Here is an 18,603-nt window from a genome sequence, read left to right as displayed (position 1 = left end):
CTGCTGGAAAAAACATAAGTCTTATAGTTAATTGCCATGCTGTTGTTCCATAAAATGGGCATGCCCCACTTTCACTCAAAGGTGTATTTTATATTCCCTTAGGGTGCAAACATCTATAATGTAGGATAATAGCATAGTTGAGGTGGTATAGGTCTTGCCACTGGATTAGAAGGTATGTAAATGTTTCCCTTTTCAAGCTTGCTGGAAACAGTAAGAAATATATAATTGTCTAACTTTTAGTACTAATTAGTGAAAAACACTGAAGTTTGACAATAGTTTTATGATGATAAAAGTAATACAAGGTGTATACCAAAAGCATTGATTACATTATAGTCAGACAACGAACATGTCTTTCAAATATAGAACAAAGGCACAAATATATTGATATTTACACATTTACATTGTATCTTACCTATTGTAGATGCTTTGTCTGTTGTCTTCCAGTAAAAAGGTCCCCAAAGAATGATATAGGTCCCCAAAGAATGATATAGCAGTAACATCAACACCCAGATATTGAGCATTCTTACAGGTGCCTAGTTGGCTTGAAATGAGTTCTGTTGCACTACAAAAGGAAAGCTAAGTGCTCTTTGAATGCTATCAAATGTGATTGTCTGCAGAAAAATATAACTTCTGCCGTTAACTCATCATGTTCGTGAAATTAAGCTATAATAATGTGTGAAACAGGTCAGTAGGCCAGTATAACCACCTACTAGTCTAGATCACAAATGTTTTTATGTATGCAGAATAATTATGCAAAACTATTATGCCAATATCCACAACAGGATAGCATTTTTCATATTGCCATGTATTATGTACCTTTCACTTTTATCACAAAGGAAAAGAGTTGGTAAATCAAACAAGAGTTGGTAAATCAATGACCGAGTATTTGGATGTGGGGGTATTTAACTACAAACAAACAGATGTAGCTCATGAATTGGCATTCATTGGCCAGTATTTTACCCCTACGTCTCTATATCTCATAATTAAAATACAAACTAAATGGGATGGGGGAAGAGGAAAGGGTTAAGTAAGTTAAATACTGATGCCTTTACCCAACCCTGCCCTGAGTTATATGGCAACTACTACATTCAGGGCCGGATTTCTCTTTGGTGCGCCCCGAGGCCGCCCCTGTGGGAGTCCCCCATGCGCATGCGCGAACGCGCACCCCAGTGCACATGCGCAAACGCGCCCCCGGTGCGCATGCACAAGCGCGCCCCCATTGCGCATGCGCAAAGCGCCAGTTCCCCATTGCGCATGCGCAAAGCGCCAGCTCCCCATTGCGCATGCGCAAAGCGCCAGCGCATGCGCAAACGCTCTTTTTAACTCCCATACGGAGCAGTGGGGAGAGGTCCCGACTGCTACGTATGGGAGCAAAATTAAAAAATGTTCTTGCGGCGGGGCGGCATGCCGCCCCTAAACTTCTGCCGCCCTAGGCCCGGGCCTTTGTGGCCTCTCCACAAATCCGGGCCTGACTACATTCTATGTACTTGTTGGGGCTTGAACAGGTCTGGCCCAAGATAACCAAATGTTTAGCTCACTGGAAATGCTAAGCAGCCAATTTACTGATCTGGAAACATTTTCTTACATCATCATCAGTTTTCACATGTACTCTTTATAAACTAAAACAATTTTCACCAGAAATTGCAGGACAAGGGAATTAATCTAATTTCAAAACCTGCTACACTGTCGTCTAAAGACATTTTGGTCTGTATACCTGCTTTATTATACACACTGAAATGTGCACACATGGTAGAAATAAACATCAGATTTGGTAAAAATCTGTACAGTATAATTTTGTGAATCTTTAAAAAAGAAATTTCAACTGTAAAAAGTATACCACGTTGCAAACAGCATATTTATTATGCTGTGTACAACAAATTTGCAGAAAAAACGGTGTAAAAAGCTGTGTAAAATAAACGGAAAACACCATCTTCTGAACAGCAGATTTTACGCCGTTATTTTACGTAAGTTCCGGCGGAAGAAAGAACGCGTAAAAAAATTACGCCCTTTTTTACACAGCGCAGCCTAACGATGTGTGGTGAATGTTCTCGACGTTTTTTACACAGCATAATGAATATGCCCCTTAGTCATTGTGTGAATATGTTTTATTTGGCAGGTCTTTATAAAGGTTAATTTATGGGCATTAAGTTCACACCTACAGGCCTATGGAAACAGAATAGCATGTAGTGTGGAATTTTGCATTTCAGCTTCCTCCATGTTTGGGCATTTTGACTTATAATCACTGCAACCATGGTAATTATCATTGACTTTTCTGCCAATCCTTTCAGCATTGCATTTCATCTGACTTCCCCCGGATTGTGTTCCCATTTTATTCAGTGCTGTTATGACAGCAATTAAACACTGCCATTTTTGTTTATGATGTTTTAAAAAAGATGATGAATTGATCCTTGAAAGCACAGTCACACCTTTTATTTTCAAGAAATACTTAATAATTTTAAGGTGTAATTACCAGAAAGATTTTGCTTAATATCACCAATAAACTACTGTACATCAACAATTTAGTTTTCTACAGCAATGCCATCAGATAACACAACATTAGAATTTAACCATAATGATTTGCACCAATACTCCATCAATACACAGATAAATCAATAAAACTTTCTTTCACACTTATTGACCCAGCCATATTCAAGCATGTGTATTCTTGAAAGCTGATCTAGGAAAAACACTTGAGTAATGGGAGCGACATGAAAGAAAATACATTTATAGTCTGTGTAGGCTCATATAGGAGTGTTCTGTTGCATTTTGTAGTAGCTGTAGTAGCTACTGTCTGTCTGGACCATACATAGTTCAAAATTCCCTTGTTAATGCATGTTTTTGATATCTCTAACAAAAAGAGGTATAAGGCACAATATGACATCCTGCACAATATAGAGAAGTTTCAGGTCACCAAGAATTGCCAGATATGATCAATAAAAAACTAAAGGGTCACATTATAAATGTGTATTTTCCCATATTCTTTTTAAATAATGAGCAAAAAAAATGTCTTAGACTAGTGATTGGCGAATCTGCCCCATTTCGCTTTGCCAAAAAGTTTGTGAAGAGGCAAAAATTCGCAAAATGCATTAAGGTCAATGCAACATTTTATTTTTTACTGCACAACATATTTCTTTACAGCCATTTGAGTCTATGGGCATTTTTTTCTATGGGCTAGATACATCCACTAATGCTATGCTCATCACTAAGCAACAATTTTTTCATCCGGCTCTCAGTGCAGAGCACAGCGCACCAGGGGCTATGACTACTTCAGGAATAAACAAAAGGTGCTCCTGCACCTCTTGGTGATCTTGCAGTTGGGCCCACACAAGGTCATAAATGAACTCTAATATGCGCAGAAAGAACAAACAAAAAAGTAAACACACATCTTCTTTATGGAACATAAAATAACCTTTCATATATATTATTTGTATCCCCAATTATATGGCAGTTCCTCATTGATGCTGGAACCAGGTATGAATAGGGAAATAGCTGATTTGTGATATGTGGAAGGCCATGGGTACATCACCTACCAGTCAATTACAATGCAAGGTTTAAATGAAAGCTTATTTTAAATCTTGTACACTCCAAGCAATAAAAGCTTAAAGGTTGCACAGTTAGAATAGATTTCCCGTAGTTTCATGGGAATGTTCTGCTCTGAGTAATTAGTGCCAAAAATAATGAAAATTGAATATAGCAGAGTATAGCTCTAGGTATTTTTGTATATTTCTGCACAATAAGTAGCTTGTTTGTTCTTAGTTCTCACTATGACACTACAGGGGTGTGCATTGTAAATTGGGTAGTTCCTATGGGAACAAACTTAACTGAATTGATTAGTAGAGTTGCTGGTGTGAGCAAGATGAATAGTTCCAATGCTTAAGATGAATTAGCAAAGACTTTAGCTCAGAGTGGATTGGATATTCTTTCTAATGACCAAGAAGGGGGCTATCAGGGGATCTCCAGAGAGTCAGGCAGACAAATGCAATCATTGCTATTGTCCAGGACAATCAGACTGATTTCTCAATTATGTTAAGTCTACAATGAGTCTTGAAAATAACAAATGACCAGAAACTTGTTGCATGTGCTGCATTTGATTACCAGTGTTTTACATTGCCATATTCAGTTAGTAACTAAAGGTTCAGACCCCGTTTAATTCAGTATATTGAAATTACATTGTTTTATGAATGTTAGCAAGAGTAGAACATGCAACACCCTGTTTTAATTTGTATATTTTAGAGTTCATTAAAGATTGCTGTACTTTCTTGTATTTAAAGCATGTTTTTATACATCATTGATTTATAGGAATTTGTTTGGTGACATCGCTGACTAAATCAGCATATTCGCAGGCCTAAAATAACTTTCTTTTGAATCTAGTCCACTCCTAATTCATTTAATATCTACTTCCTGCCCTTGCATAAACATACATACTGTACATATACAGTGTTTAATCACCACCATACTACAGTGACCTATAATACTCTGGATGACTGTGGTACAATATGTTCAGCCATTTTTGATGCATAACTGTAAAATGTATCATTTCTATTCTTTAAATTTTGTGCAATATCTGAAACTGGCACTTTACACCATGTATGGAATGTGTTATCCAGATTGTTCCAGACCTGTAGTAATAGAGCCCATTTGCCATAATGGTGTAAAATACAAAAATAAAAAATGTTTCCTTGCTTCCTGTGCTCTGAGGTACCCCTGTTTGTAAAAAGTGTTGCTTCTCAGTCTGCTTCCAGCACTGCCTGAATTTGCCCCAATGTGCAGAGAATAACTTGAACCTACCAAACCTCAGTGTTCCCTGTATGGGCCATAACAGTTGAAAAGCTGTAATCTCTAGCATTCCGGCACTTTTGTCTGTATTATTAGTCTTATTATTACAAAAAATAGTCAATCAAGTTAAAAATAAAAAAAAATAGAATAGAATACTGTGGTAAATAATATTATATTTTGCATATTTGTGTGCAGTTGGAATAATTTTCCTATTATAAATTAAGTTTATTAAGGCATAAGAGGTACTAGATTTTCATGGAGGGTGGATGACTTCTGAGGAGGGTTAGTGCCATGTATGAATAAATATTTTCCAGGGTAAGTCAGTGAATGATAAAATGAAATAAATACAATTAAATAAGTGGAGAGCAGTTGTGGCAATCATGAGATTGGAAAAATAGCTAAGAGGAAATGAAAGGGAAGTAAAACATAGCTAAACAGCGGTGAGAAAGTTATTGGTGTTGAATACAACATAATAAAAGTTAAGATGATCAACAGAGGATAGAGAGTGGGCTTGAAAAAAAAATGAGTGATACCACTCAAACTTGGCTACAGAGAAACTAGTGTGGAGTGTAGCGATAAGCAACATTTTTTACCCAAATTTTTTGGATTTGCGGTAATTTTCTGCTTTTCGCCAGATAGATTGTTTTGCGAAACAGGTGCAAAAATTTGGCGTGGAAAAATTCACTGCATGACAAAAAAAATTTATGCACATCATTTTTTTGGCTCGTGTCATTTTCTGCATTTTGATAATTTAGGGAATTTTTTCAAAGATTCGCAAATTTTTCGGTGAAGCGAAACGGGACAGATTCACCAAAGGACAAGGAAAGGTAAAAGACAAGTGTCAAGGAAAAGTAAGTTTAAAGCATCAGAGGATGTCAAAAGCTTCTGCAAATGTACAATAAAGTTTGCAAGGAAAACAGGTTTGTAGAAAAGAGAAATACAATCATCTGAGAGAAGCAAATGAAGGATCAAGAAGTAAGGCACATAGGGAATATGAAATTAAGTTACTGGAGATGGTAGAAACAAACAACAGAGGCATGTTAGAGATATAGATGCATTGTTGGAGAGCTGTAGTGGCAGTAAGGAAGAGGTGGGGAAGATGGCAGGGTAAAAATGTAAACAAAAGAAAAAATAGGAGATACTGAAAAGTATTAAAAGTTTTGGGAAGAAAGAGGGCAGTTTTTTACGGTGCTGGTTGAAGGAATAATGAGTAACCTCAAGGTTAGATCTAAGCAAGCAAATGTTGTCAAATGCAGATAATAGAACAATGCTGGTGAAAACCTATTAAATGAAAATATTTTTTTTTTTAACAAATACAGTCATAAAGAGTAATAGAGTCAATAATCATGGAGGTTTTTGCTGAAATTTGAGTTTTTGAGTTTTGATAAATAGAAAATATACTGGCTTGAACAATAATGAAGTACATAAAAATGTGAAATCATGCATTCCATGCAGAATGTTTCCAGTTTACAAAGTGATTTAAATAAATTTGAGGAAAGTATGTCAAATTGGCAATTGAGGTCCATTGTTAATGAATGCAAGTGAATCCAAGATGATAAAATTGTGAAAAACAATATAGATGCACTAAAATAAATTGTACAAGGAGTCTCCATGAATGAGAAAAAATTAGGATTTTTGGTGGATAGCAAAATCTTTCACAAACTAACCACGTTTTAGATATTCCTGATGACTATCTCTTCATGATGTCTTCTGATTTGTTTATTCTCCATCAATGTGAAAACACAGCTAACTTCGTCTTGTGGTCTCCTACAGTTTTGGTCTATTCCTAATCAACTGTTAGACTGTAAGATGCCTTAGAGAGCACTGGCAGGGGCACCTGAGGAGTGAACTGCTGCATCCAAGTGCACGTGAAATGAGACTTATGTCTTATGAATTCCAAGGTGTGCACACTTCCTCTTCCTCTGTGGCACTTAAAGGAACAGTAACACCAAAAAATAAAAATGTTTTTAAGTAATCATAATACAATTTGCTTCAGAAACACTACTATAGTTTATATAAAAAGCTGCTGTGTAGCCATGGGGGCAGCCATTCAAGCTGGAAAAAGGAGAAAAGGCACAGGTTACATAGCAGATAACAGATAAAACACCATTGTATTGTACAGAACTTATCTGTTATCTGCTATGTAACCTGTGCATTTTCTCTTTTAAATGGCTGCCCCCATGGCTACACAGCAGCTTCATTTACTAAACTATAGTAATGTTTCTAAAGCAAATACACCAGTTGCACCAGTGCAGGGCAACAGTACATTATACTGTAGCTCCTTTTATACACTTTGATTTTTTGGTGTTACTGTTCCTTTAAAGAGGCCAAACACCCTTCAGATTTTGCTTGGTTATTAGGTTTAAAGGACAATGAAAGGTTAATATAAATTAAAAGTAAGTCTAAAGGCATTCTTTTTAAGTACTTACTGCATATCTAAATTCCCAGATACCTGCTTGCTTCTCTGAGATATGGTCCTGGCAGCCTACAGCAGTGTGAAGACTACAGTGACATAACTGAAATCTCTCTGTCCTTCCTGCAGGCTGCCAGCGGCAGCCTTCCTATTCTCTGAGCATGTGTGTAACTTGATCCTGTCTGCTGTTCTGAGCTACACATGCCCACCAGCCAATCAGAAGCGGATCTGGCAGGGGGGGGGGGAATGAAACACATGTGCAGTATGAAGCAAGGAGGAAAAGGAAGGGAGAATACCTTTTTAGAGATGGCTGCCTGTTCTAGAAAATGTGAAGTAAGTGTGACTGAATAAATATTTGATTAGGTGAGCCAAAAGTGTGTTGTTTTTACTAAACAATAGGAGGACTATTTGGCAGTATGCTTTTTAAATTTTGACTTGCATTCTCCTTTAAACTTTGTTCCTATTTTTTTCCTTCCTGTTGTGACCTGTGCCTAAATTATAGTTTAAAAACCTTGCTGCACATCCTGATTTCTTGACAAATCTTTTGCCTGGATCCTTGGTATTTCATGTCTTGACTCACTGGTGACTCTTGACTGCTGTGCTTCCTGTTACAAAACTCAGGCAAGCCTAAAGGTCTTGATTCATGTGTTCCTGACTTAAAATCAATCTTGGGCTCGTATTGCTATCGCTATTGTGGATTTACTTAAATCTTCTAACATGACCAACATTCTGAGGTAGTTGATGTATTCTTGAAAATAACATGCTTTGGTTCCTCGAAATAACATTTCTTCTACCCTGTCTTGCCCAACTTTTATTAAGGAGATTTTTTTTATATGTACATGCATTCCTTCTTCCATTGTATCTGATTGTGGAGTTCACTTCTTATGTTTCAATTATTTTTTTTATCTAACTATCATCTTTATGTAATGGATTGACTGAAAAAAACACACATTTTTTTTAGAACAGTTCCTTTATTGTTTTGTCTCACAAAACCAGTATAACTGTTAAATTCCTTCCTTGAGCCAAATTGCTCACAACAATCTCAAACATTAATCTAAAGGACTCTCTTTCTGGGTTTTTGTCTTTATCCACTGACTTTTCCTGCACACCCTTGACAAGGGAGATGCTCTTTCTATTACAAAATTGATATGGAATTTCAAAGACCATTGGTCTTATGTCAATGTTGCAATGTTTAAATCTTCTTTTCTTTAGACAGCAACTTCAGACAACTTTGTAGCCCTCATCCAACATTTTAGGTCAGGGATTCTGTTCGGTTCTCCACTAAAAATATCAAGCTTCATCAAAATTCAAATTTAGGGTCTGTAGGTCCCTTAGCTTAAAGCTATTATCATTCCCGTGTTTGTAATGCTAGAGTGAAGATTTTTGATTTTGTTTATTTCTCCATATGCATTTCATCATGAACCCACTCTATTGTTTAGATTTTAAACAAGAGGAAAGATTATAATTTGTTTTCCCTGGACAAAAGGTGCTTGTGTTTAGAATTGATAAATCTTTTCAAATACACTATAGACAAATAGCAAGTAGGTGCTTTCTCATACATAAATGAACAATCAATGTGCAAAAGTATTATAAAACATTGCAATCACTGTTCCACTTAGCTTCCAAGATGGGAGCACTCATCCGGCGCTTCATGTAGTGGATGTGTACTTTCCAAAAAATATATAGCTTTCTGTGGTTAATTTATTTTTTTATGAATTTACACCTGTTAAAATAAAGCAAATGTGTTGAATTTGCTGAAATTACAGAGATTATAGCTCTATCTGATTGGGGGGCTAACATGCCACATATTTTAATAAGCCTATGCACTGGACAGTCAGTATAAACATGTCTTTATATCTAAAGGATATATAGTTTTTCTAAACAACAATCACCCCCCCCCCCAGAGATGGCCCTACACTGAAATTGCACAAAATGTTCCAAAATTGTCTGGCAATAAATTTAACTGAAGTGCGATATTCATCAGGCGGTGAAAGTGTTAAAAGCAGTTGCCTGTAAATTTATTTCATCAACTGCAGAACAAAAGAAACAAAATGTAACCCTTGCACCTTTATACTTAATAGACAATAGAACAACTATGTAGTTACGTTGTTTTTTTCACATCAACTTTTATAAAACAAAACAAAAGGTTAATCAAAAGAATACTACCTTTTCCAGGCTTTCACTTAGCAGCAGAACTTTATGCTGTCTGTGAAAAGGAAGACAATAACAAAAACCCAGGTTAGCTTAGGTGCAACAAATACTTAAATGCTAAAACCTAAAGAAAACACATCAACCTGTTATGTGTACATACAATATGGGGCACATTTACTTATCCACGAACGCTCCAACCGTTTGCTAGATCGGTCCAATCGTATTTTCCGCGACTTTTTTGTACCTTGCGCTACTTTTTCAACGCTTGCACGACATATTTTTAGCGCAAAAAAATCTGATCGGTTTTGCCGCTATTTACAATCGTTCAGTATGAAAATTTTGTGACTTTCGGATCGCCAATAAGATATTATCGTGACTAATACGATTTTTTCTGAAGCATTTTCATGATATTTGCGATCTTCAGAAATTTTCGTTTACAATCCAAATTTTTCCCATTCGGGATTCAAACTCGTGTTTTGATAAATCTGCCCCTATGTGTGTGTATATATATATATATATAAAACACTATAAGGGGTCATTTACTTAAGGAAAGACAGTATGAAAAGTGCAAAAACCAGCTGCAATCTGCCATTTTCTTGCATTTTGCACACTGCCTTCCTCCACCCCTGAATTGTCACAGGTTGCTTTGCTCAGTTTTGGAGAACAGTGAGCTATGGTCGGCGCTATGAATAATGCGTAGCCTGCATTAAGCAGCGCTGTATGAGGAGTGGTAGGTGAGATGTATGAAGGCTTTGTCATGTAGGCCCTCTACCCTTCCTCTAAATTACACATTAATTCAAATAAGCATGTTAAAGGAGAATGCAAGTCAAAATTTAAAAAGCATACTGCCCAATAGTCAATAACCCAATAATAAAAACACCACACTTTTGGCTCACCTAATCAAATATTTACTCAGTCACACTTACTTCACATTTTCTAGAACAGGCAGCCATCTCTAAAAAGGTATTCTCCCTTCCTTTCCCTCCTTGCTTCATACTGCACATGTGTTTCATTCCTTCCCCCCCACCCCTCTGCCAGATCCGCTTCTGATTGGCTGGTGGGCATGTGTAGTTCAGAACAGCAGACAGGATCAAGTTACACACATGCTCAGAGAATAGGAAGGCTGCCGCTGGCAGCCTACAGGAAGGACAGAGAGATTTCAGTGATGTCACTGTAGTCTTCACACTGCTTTAGGCTGCCAGCACCATATCTCAGAGAAGCAAGCAGGGATCTGGGAATTTAGATATGCAGTAAGCACTTAAAAAGAATGCCTTTAGACTTAATTTTAATTTATATTAACCTTTCATTGTCCTTTAAGGTGCAGCAGAGGCCACATACTTCAATGGGTACTGTGATTACTGTCTGCTCTATGGCAGGTGGTCAGGACAGGGTGGTCTGTGCCTGATAACACTGCAATGTACACATCATGTCAGATTATAAACTAGCTCAGAGAGAGTAGCCAGAACCCAGGCAGATGTGCCCAGGGCATGAGCACTGAGGTGCACAGAAAATGGTTCTTTTCAGTGAAGGCAGTGCGGCTGTGGAATATCCTGCCTGATGGGCAGGATTTATTTTTTATTCATTGATATAAGACTGTGTAGACTTCAATATTTTAAGATTGCAGAAGTTATTAAGACCCTTCGACAAAAGGTTTGATGTATGCCATTGCTGAATGTGAAATGTGAACCTAACAGCTAAAGTTGTATCTGAATTTAGACTCTGGATGTATGTGGATAAAGACTCTGGATGTATACAGATAATGTGGGAGGAAATTCTACACTCCACTTTTATTACAGTAGCAAACATGGATTTTGGGATGGCACTTTGTAAAATGATGCATGCTGTTGAATTGTGTCTGTGATTGTTTGTTGAGAGGTTTTATTAACAGATGTTAATCAAGTTTTATTGTTATGAATTACTTATTGAACAATATCATGAAATAATATTTTAGGGAAACTCTACTGTCTGCTGGTTAGTTGTGTTTTCAAAGCAACAATGTTATACAAGTGCATATCATCACTAAGTGAACCAGTGAATCAGTTAGCATATATTCAACTCTTGAAAACACTCAGTTTGATGATGGTTGTAAGAAGTGTTGGCTTGAATGCATGTGCCTACATATATTATGGGAGATTAATATGTAATAGAGTAAAACTTCTACTGGCTATTTTGAATATACTTTACTTTGTCCTCCTTCCTTTTGTGGTTTGTGACCTTTGGAGTCTGTGTATATTTGTTTATTTCGTATGTTTAATTGAATGTCTGAATTTTATATGAGTTTCTATAAATTTTAATTATATGCACTATAGCACTTTATTTATAATAAGTGTATCATGGATTAATGATAGGTCTATAATTGCTACTGGTTTTTAAATCATTAAAATAATGGCACTGATCCAACAAGGATATTAATGCATGTGGAATATTTTTCGCTATATATACATATCCCCTTGATTTGAAAAAATAATCAAAAGTAAAAACTAAAAATGTTTTCATTTTTAAAGGACATTCTCAAGGTGCTGGAAAGGTGACTACTGCTGTGCTAGTATTTCAAACTTGAATATGCCAAGAAAGGCCAATGGAGACTCCCCCTATATTAGATATTTCTTAGTATCATTTGCTTGCTCTGATGCTCTTCATTTCCAATCATGAATCTTCAAATCGAGGAAAAGCCATTACGTGCTGCATTTTTTAATTTTTTTTTTTTAAACTTGTTCTTTTTTTTTTTCTCTTCCTCCATGTTATCATTAGATACTACTTCACAGTATGAGCTCCAGGGATTATCTTATCAACCAGTGAGACCTCATTATCTTCCATGTGCTTTCAGAGTGAGTTTTGCTTCTTCGACTGTGAAATCACTGAATCAATTAACTCCGGATCTTTCTTTCCAATCCTTCCTCTCGGAAACAGTGATAAAACAAGGTCCCCAGTATGATAGGAAAATAGTTTCCCCCCTTCTTTCCTCTGCTGTAAATGGTAGTGTTGGCACCATGTTTTAATTAGGTCCGATTTAGTGACATTTACACTTTAGTTAGGAGAGCAGTCATCCATTACTGAATAACTTCATTTTGCAAGCCACACGCTGAACCAAGACATATCTGAGCAAAGCTAATGCACATAGGAAATTAAAACAGTTTATGCATTGCATGAGTTGCAATCAAAATAAAGTGTGTTTTTTATGAATAGTAGATCTATCTGTATCTGTATTAGTACTGAAAAAATGCTTACACTATAAGATGTATTGACAATTCATGTCAACTGAGCAAAATTTTATTTCAGCTGACTTTTGTATGGCTTAAAGGAGAAGGAAAGGTGCTCCTGCTAGGAGAAAACCGCACCAGCCCGGGGTAGCTGCGAGCCAGCGAAATATTTTGGAGTGCTTCTCACATAATTTGTTCTCTGATAGTTATCATTTGCTGCTTAAAGCAAAACAGCAATGTTGTGCCTATTCAGGTAGATTAGCAGGTCTGCCAAATTTGATACAGAAAACATTTTTCCCCCTATCATGACCCTTCATTTCAGATTCTTGCCAAATGGCACAAGGGCTCCTGTATTTGTGGAAGCCTGGCACTTAAAATGTAGGATCTCTTCATAATTAGATTTTCTCTATCTTCTTTCAATGATTTTGCTATTGTTTTTCAATTGATCTATATATTTGTCATGTCATGTCCCCTCGCAAGCACCTCTTTTCCAGAGAAAACAACCCCAACCTCGACAGTCTAACCTCATAGTTTAAATCTTCCATCCCCTTAACCAGTTTATTTGCACGTCTCTGCACTCTCTCCAGCTCATTAATATCCTTATTAAGGACTGGAGCCCAAAACTGCACTGCATACTCAAGGTGAGGCCTTACCGGGGACCTATAAAGGGGCAAAATTATGTTTTCATCCCTTGAGTCAATGCCCTTTTTTATACAAGACAACACTTTATTTGCTTTATGTTAAATAAAATCTGTGGTCATAATTTCTCCACTAATTTGGTGTCATGTTTTTAGTTATGGTATTAGTCTAAAGTTATGTAATATCTATACTCTTTTGACCCCTTAGTTGCCATGGAACGGCTAAACTGATAAGACAAGAGAACATACAGCATTTTACTATGTGTTAAACCACAAAATTTCACAGACATGCATGTCATGGAAGCCAGTGGGAAGGCAAAATTACATCCCATTTTAAGGCGTTTTTAGATCTGCAATAGCATATACATTGTCCTACATTGCTAGAGAAGCTCCTTTCCACTATTTTACAACTATTCTTCATTGAAAAAAAGGCTCCTATGTTGCCATTTTCTTACAAACATGGCAGCCACCTTTTCATAATATTAGTTATGTCTAGATATCCCTTTTACTCAGGCCTGTAATTTGACTCCTATCTCACTGGTTAATATGGAAGGCAATAATAATTACATCTGTTTTTTGCCCCAGTAAACAGACCATATAGAGAAATTCTATCACGGATTCATGAAAAAAATTAACCTTTGGTAAAACCATGAATTTAGCTGCAAAACTAAAAAAGTTCATTCATCCCGTTTAGACAAGGTAGAAAACAGAATCTGAGTAATAACATACAGGAAATATCTGCTTTACATTGCTCATAATAATCTGTGCGCTAACCAAATGTACAAATTACCTTATGTAATATTAACTTCAAAACCTGAACATTTCCCACTTATCACGTCAAATATAGTTCCGCAGAACTACAACATCTAAAATTTGCACTTAATAATCTTGATGTGCTGTCATTATGTTGCCACACTACAAATTTCTAATATAAATACTTGGCTACAAAATGTACAGTAGCTCCAGAAATGAAAGGTTTAACACAAGTCATATGGGACTCTTATATAGCAATGAGCGTTTTTTTTCACTAAGCATGGATTAGCATTTTCTGCATTTTGCTGCATTTTTCTGGAAATTTACTGCAGAAAAAGTCAACGTGCAGCAAAAAAAAGCCACAGTCACATAAAAATGGACGTGGTAACGTAAAATATAAGTGTAGCCACATCAAAAATGGACGCAGTCGTGTCAAAAATAAAGTGCACAACAAAAAAACTGCACACAACAAAAAAAGTAATGCAAAAAAAATTTGTTTTCGCTGATTTTTCGCCAGAGGTTCCAAAGGGGTTGTACTCACAGATCAATTGCATTAATATTGTTGTGCAATCATATTACAGTCATTGATAGAACTAAGCAATGTGACATCACATAGACAAAATAAGACAAAAAGATATCTAGACAAAATTTTGTGGAAGTTTTGCAAAACAATTCGTCAATGGCGAAATGCGGAATTTTGCTGCAAATCCATGCCTGCTGAAAAAATTCACTCATCAATAGAAAGCACCCCTTTCTAACTTTAGGGTTGTCACTCCTAGGCAGAACTCTTTACTGTGCTCTGTTGATACCAGACTCCCAATCCACCTAGGTCAGGAGACGAAGGCAAAAAGGAAGAGCCACCATTTCCCAATCACTATATTAAAGTGTGACAAGAAGTGGCCATTTACTCTATGGGCCAATAACATAGATATGTAAATAACATAACTTAGATACACTGGCTTCTGCATAATAACTAGAGGAATAACACGTATAGGGAATTTTATTCCATAGGGACTGTTAACCCTATGGGTCCCTACACAGCCTTTGCTGGCTTTTCAATACATTGATTAATATAAATTTCAACTTGATAAGATTGGTAAGTTTTGAATTCATACAACAACTAAGATCATTGTAATATTGTTAAGGATACAGACCCAAGATCATGATGGGGTTATACTGCAAAGACTTAACGCCATATGTAATAAAAGGCACTGAGTTTGGCCAGGTAGAAATTACTGGTCACCTGTTTAAAACCAAGCATCTTGGTTGCTATAAGTTACTGCTCCTGGGAAAACTTAGACTGTGAGGCTATTTTAACACTAAATTGTATTTATCGGGTGCTATTTTATTTAATTCTCTAATTTACTGCAGCCTAGCATCTCTTGCAGAAACTTTGAAAAATTATACTCAATGTTAACAATGTAAGTAATAGATTAACATTGTTTAAGACCTCCAGTAAAATATTTAATTTCTTGCTAGTCATAAGCTATAGAGATATTACCTTAAAGTAATAATAAAATATGTGAAAAATGTACACAAAAACCAATTGAAGCTATTAAAAATTCTATATCACAGTGTTGAACATATCCATAGTTCTAATGGAAGAGTGGTGTGGCCAATATATTTGCAGCACTGGAAACCAACTAAAAAAGCAACTGTGTATAGTTGAATGGTGGGTTTTTAATATAATCACATTTTATAAAAAAGTTCTAAATTAAGTCACTATTATTTTATTAGGGGGCATTCACAAAGCCCCACGCAGTGTGAAAAGTGGCTGCAATCGGCAATTTTGTTTTGCATTTTGCCCACTGTAAGAGGCATTTTGCAAATAGCAGCAAATCATAACTCCCATGGAAAGTGTGGTATATTACACCTTTGTCAAATAGGTCACCTGCCCAGTAAGATAGAGCTGGGGTGGTAATTACATATCAGACAATCCCTCCAGAATGTATTCTTTGTCAGTAATCAGTCAGAAGAAGCGAGTGAACAGAACTGCATGCTGGCTCACTACTATGAAGACATTGTTGGAACACCAAATTTCTAGATCCAAGGTACTAGTAATCAGGTATGCTACATCAGAAACAATAAAGTGATGCAGCCTAAAGAAGAAATAAGTTTTTTTTCTTGAGCCAGTGATTGTGCTGTGGTACATTACATTGATTTGGCTTTGTCCTCAACAGCTGGGACTTGGGATGCAGATATGGAATTTATCCACTATAAATAATGATGCCATACTTTGCAATGTCATTCAGGGAAGATTGAAAGTAAGTAATCCCTTGTTTTCCTTTTAAATAGACAGGAGAAGTGAATGTATATACAGAATTTGTAAATCAGAAATAATAACAAACTTCTTTATTATAGTATATATAATTATAGTATATATAGTATAGGGAAACTATGCCCCAAAAATGAATACTAAAACATCAGATAGTGTTTATTAGTGATGAGGCACGGATTTGCAGTGAATTTCCGCATTTCGCCATTGGCGAATTGTTTCGCAAAACTTCCGTCAAAATTCGCTCTGGAAAAATTCGTCGTGTGGAAATTTTGTTTTGTTGCACATCAAATTGGGCGTGGACATGTCAAAAAAGGCGTGGTCACGTCACAAAAAAAGCGCAGGCAACAAAAAAAAAAAATAGACACGGGCGACAAAAATAGACGTGGGTGACAAAAAGACGTGGGGGACAAAAAAATTTGCACAACAAATGTGTTTCGCAGTTTTTCACCGTTTGCCGAATTTTCTTGCCGTTTCGCAAATTTTATGGCGAAGCGAAACGGGACAGATTCGCTCATCACTAGTGTTTATCATATTAAGTGCTCTACTAAAGAATCTTAACAAACTGTAATATTTATCAGTAAATATTGCCCTTTTCAATCTTTCCCCTTGCGTTGCCATTTTGCAATATTCTGTGTGCCCCCTCAGATATCACCTGACAGGAAATAATGCAGCTCTAACTGTAACAGGAATCATTGTGGGAGTAAAAGATAGAACTTATTAATTGGCTGATGTAACCTAACATGTACATGTGCTCTTTGTTTGTGTGCACCATGAATCATATGATCCCTTATTACTTAAAATGGCAATTTTCTATTTAGGATTACCCAATAGTACATACAGTACTACTAAAAAGTATATTTTTATGAAAATGGTTTATTTAGTTGAAGCAGGGCTTTACATATTTTGTATAGAGACCTACATTATTTGGGGTATAGATTTCTTTTGATAAGGCTAATAATGAGGCCAAGCTTTGTTCTACGATAATGGGCATGCCTAGTAAGATAAGGTTTGTATTATTTGTATGGTTTCCATAGTTTATCATATATGACACTGTTAGGTCCTAACATTCATACTGTTATGACATCTGTGAAATGGGATTATTAGTGTGTGTCATTTTTATATACAGCACTATAATCCATATCTGAAAACACACTTTTCACTGATTCACTTGCTTTAGATTTTGCTACGGCTGATACGGCTTTTAAAAACTGAAATGTATTTACAATATAGAAGACCAGAATAAAGGTAAGGTTTTTACAGGTCTATTTTTCTTCCATGCCTAGTCACCCACACACATAGCATACACAAAGCAATAAACTGTTCAATTCATTCAACATTCGAATCTGCTCATATGCTTTTACTTGCCAGTGTGAAGTGTTCATTATATGAGTATTATGTTAATTATAAATAGCAATTTAGGTCAATACAAATGTGCATTAAGTGCAATTTTTTAAATTAATCCTTATTAACTGCTAGTTGATTTAGGTGAAGGCTAAAAATAGAACAACTTTAGCCAATTTTTGCATGGGATGCGGGCTAACAGAGCTGAAACTCCAGTTGTGGGAAACAGATTTTTTTTTGGAAAGCAATAGTAATAAAACAGTACCTTGTACTTGATCCTAACTAAGATATAAATAACCCTTATTGGATGCAAAATAAGGATATAGTGATATATATATGTCACTAGATCCAGAGGTTAAAACATCTAAACTAAATTACATTGGGAAAATTATAATGAAATTGAAAAAATAATAAAGCTGCTGGTTGTGATAATTTAACATCTGTATTGCAGAAATGAAGTGAACAATAACTGCAGGGAAAGCTACACAAATGAAAAGTACAAATTTGGACGGAGTAATGTATGCCAGAAGACTGGAAATATGGGATAATCATACCTACACATAAAAAGGGTGATAGAAACACTTAAATATTACTAAAACGGAAGGATGGATTACAGTTAGTGGATAGGTCTAGAAAATGTGAATAATGATTATATTTTTGCTTTCAAGAAGTTCTATTTTGAGGAGTGTTAGCAAATTAAAAATCTATACAACTGTGGTCAGTTGTCACTTATAGATGTGAAAGCATGCTTTTGTTTGCCTTAAATGGGGAAAATGTTCCTTCTTGACTCCAAAATCTGATGATGGAAGACACATCCTGGATTAAATTTATGGCCTAAATATTTTTTAGATTATCAGCAAATACTGATACACTTCTTACAATGCCCACAATTAGTCATTAATATACAAATTACAAGTCTTCTTACAGTGACCATGAAAAACATCTATATCGACATCTCACTAGCAGCAAGTAGCCATTCGTCACTGTCTAACAAAAAAGTGATGCTAGGCACATGGGCACTGGATCACTGTAATCAACATTTTTGTTTGGATA

At 36.0% G+C, this 18,603-nt stretch overlaps 1 long non-coding RNA gene across 1 annotated transcript in view; it reads right to left on the bottom strand.

The window, feature by feature from the left end:
* LOC116408684 overlaps nucleotides 1-18,603 on the bottom strand; it is a 133,011-nt gene that overhangs the window by 42,253 nt on the left and 72,155 nt on the right. Inside the window, exon 3 of the long non-coding RNA XR_004221150.1 lies at nucleotides 9,356-9,395. This is a non-coding gene — a long non-coding RNA (uncharacterized LOC116408684). The remainder of the gene's footprint in view (nucleotides 1-9,355; nucleotides 9,396-18,603) is intronic.

Source organism: Xenopus tropicalis, chromosome 2 (assembly GCF_000004195.4).
Source record: "Xenopus tropicalis strain Nigerian chromosome 2, UCB_Xtro_10.0, whole genome shotgun sequence".
Lineage (NCBI taxonomy): Eukaryota > Metazoa > Chordata > Amphibia > Anura > Pipidae > Xenopus > Xenopus tropicalis.
The sequence above is the reverse complement of the archived record's forward strand: the minus strand, read 5'-3'. Positions and strand labels throughout refer to the sequence as shown.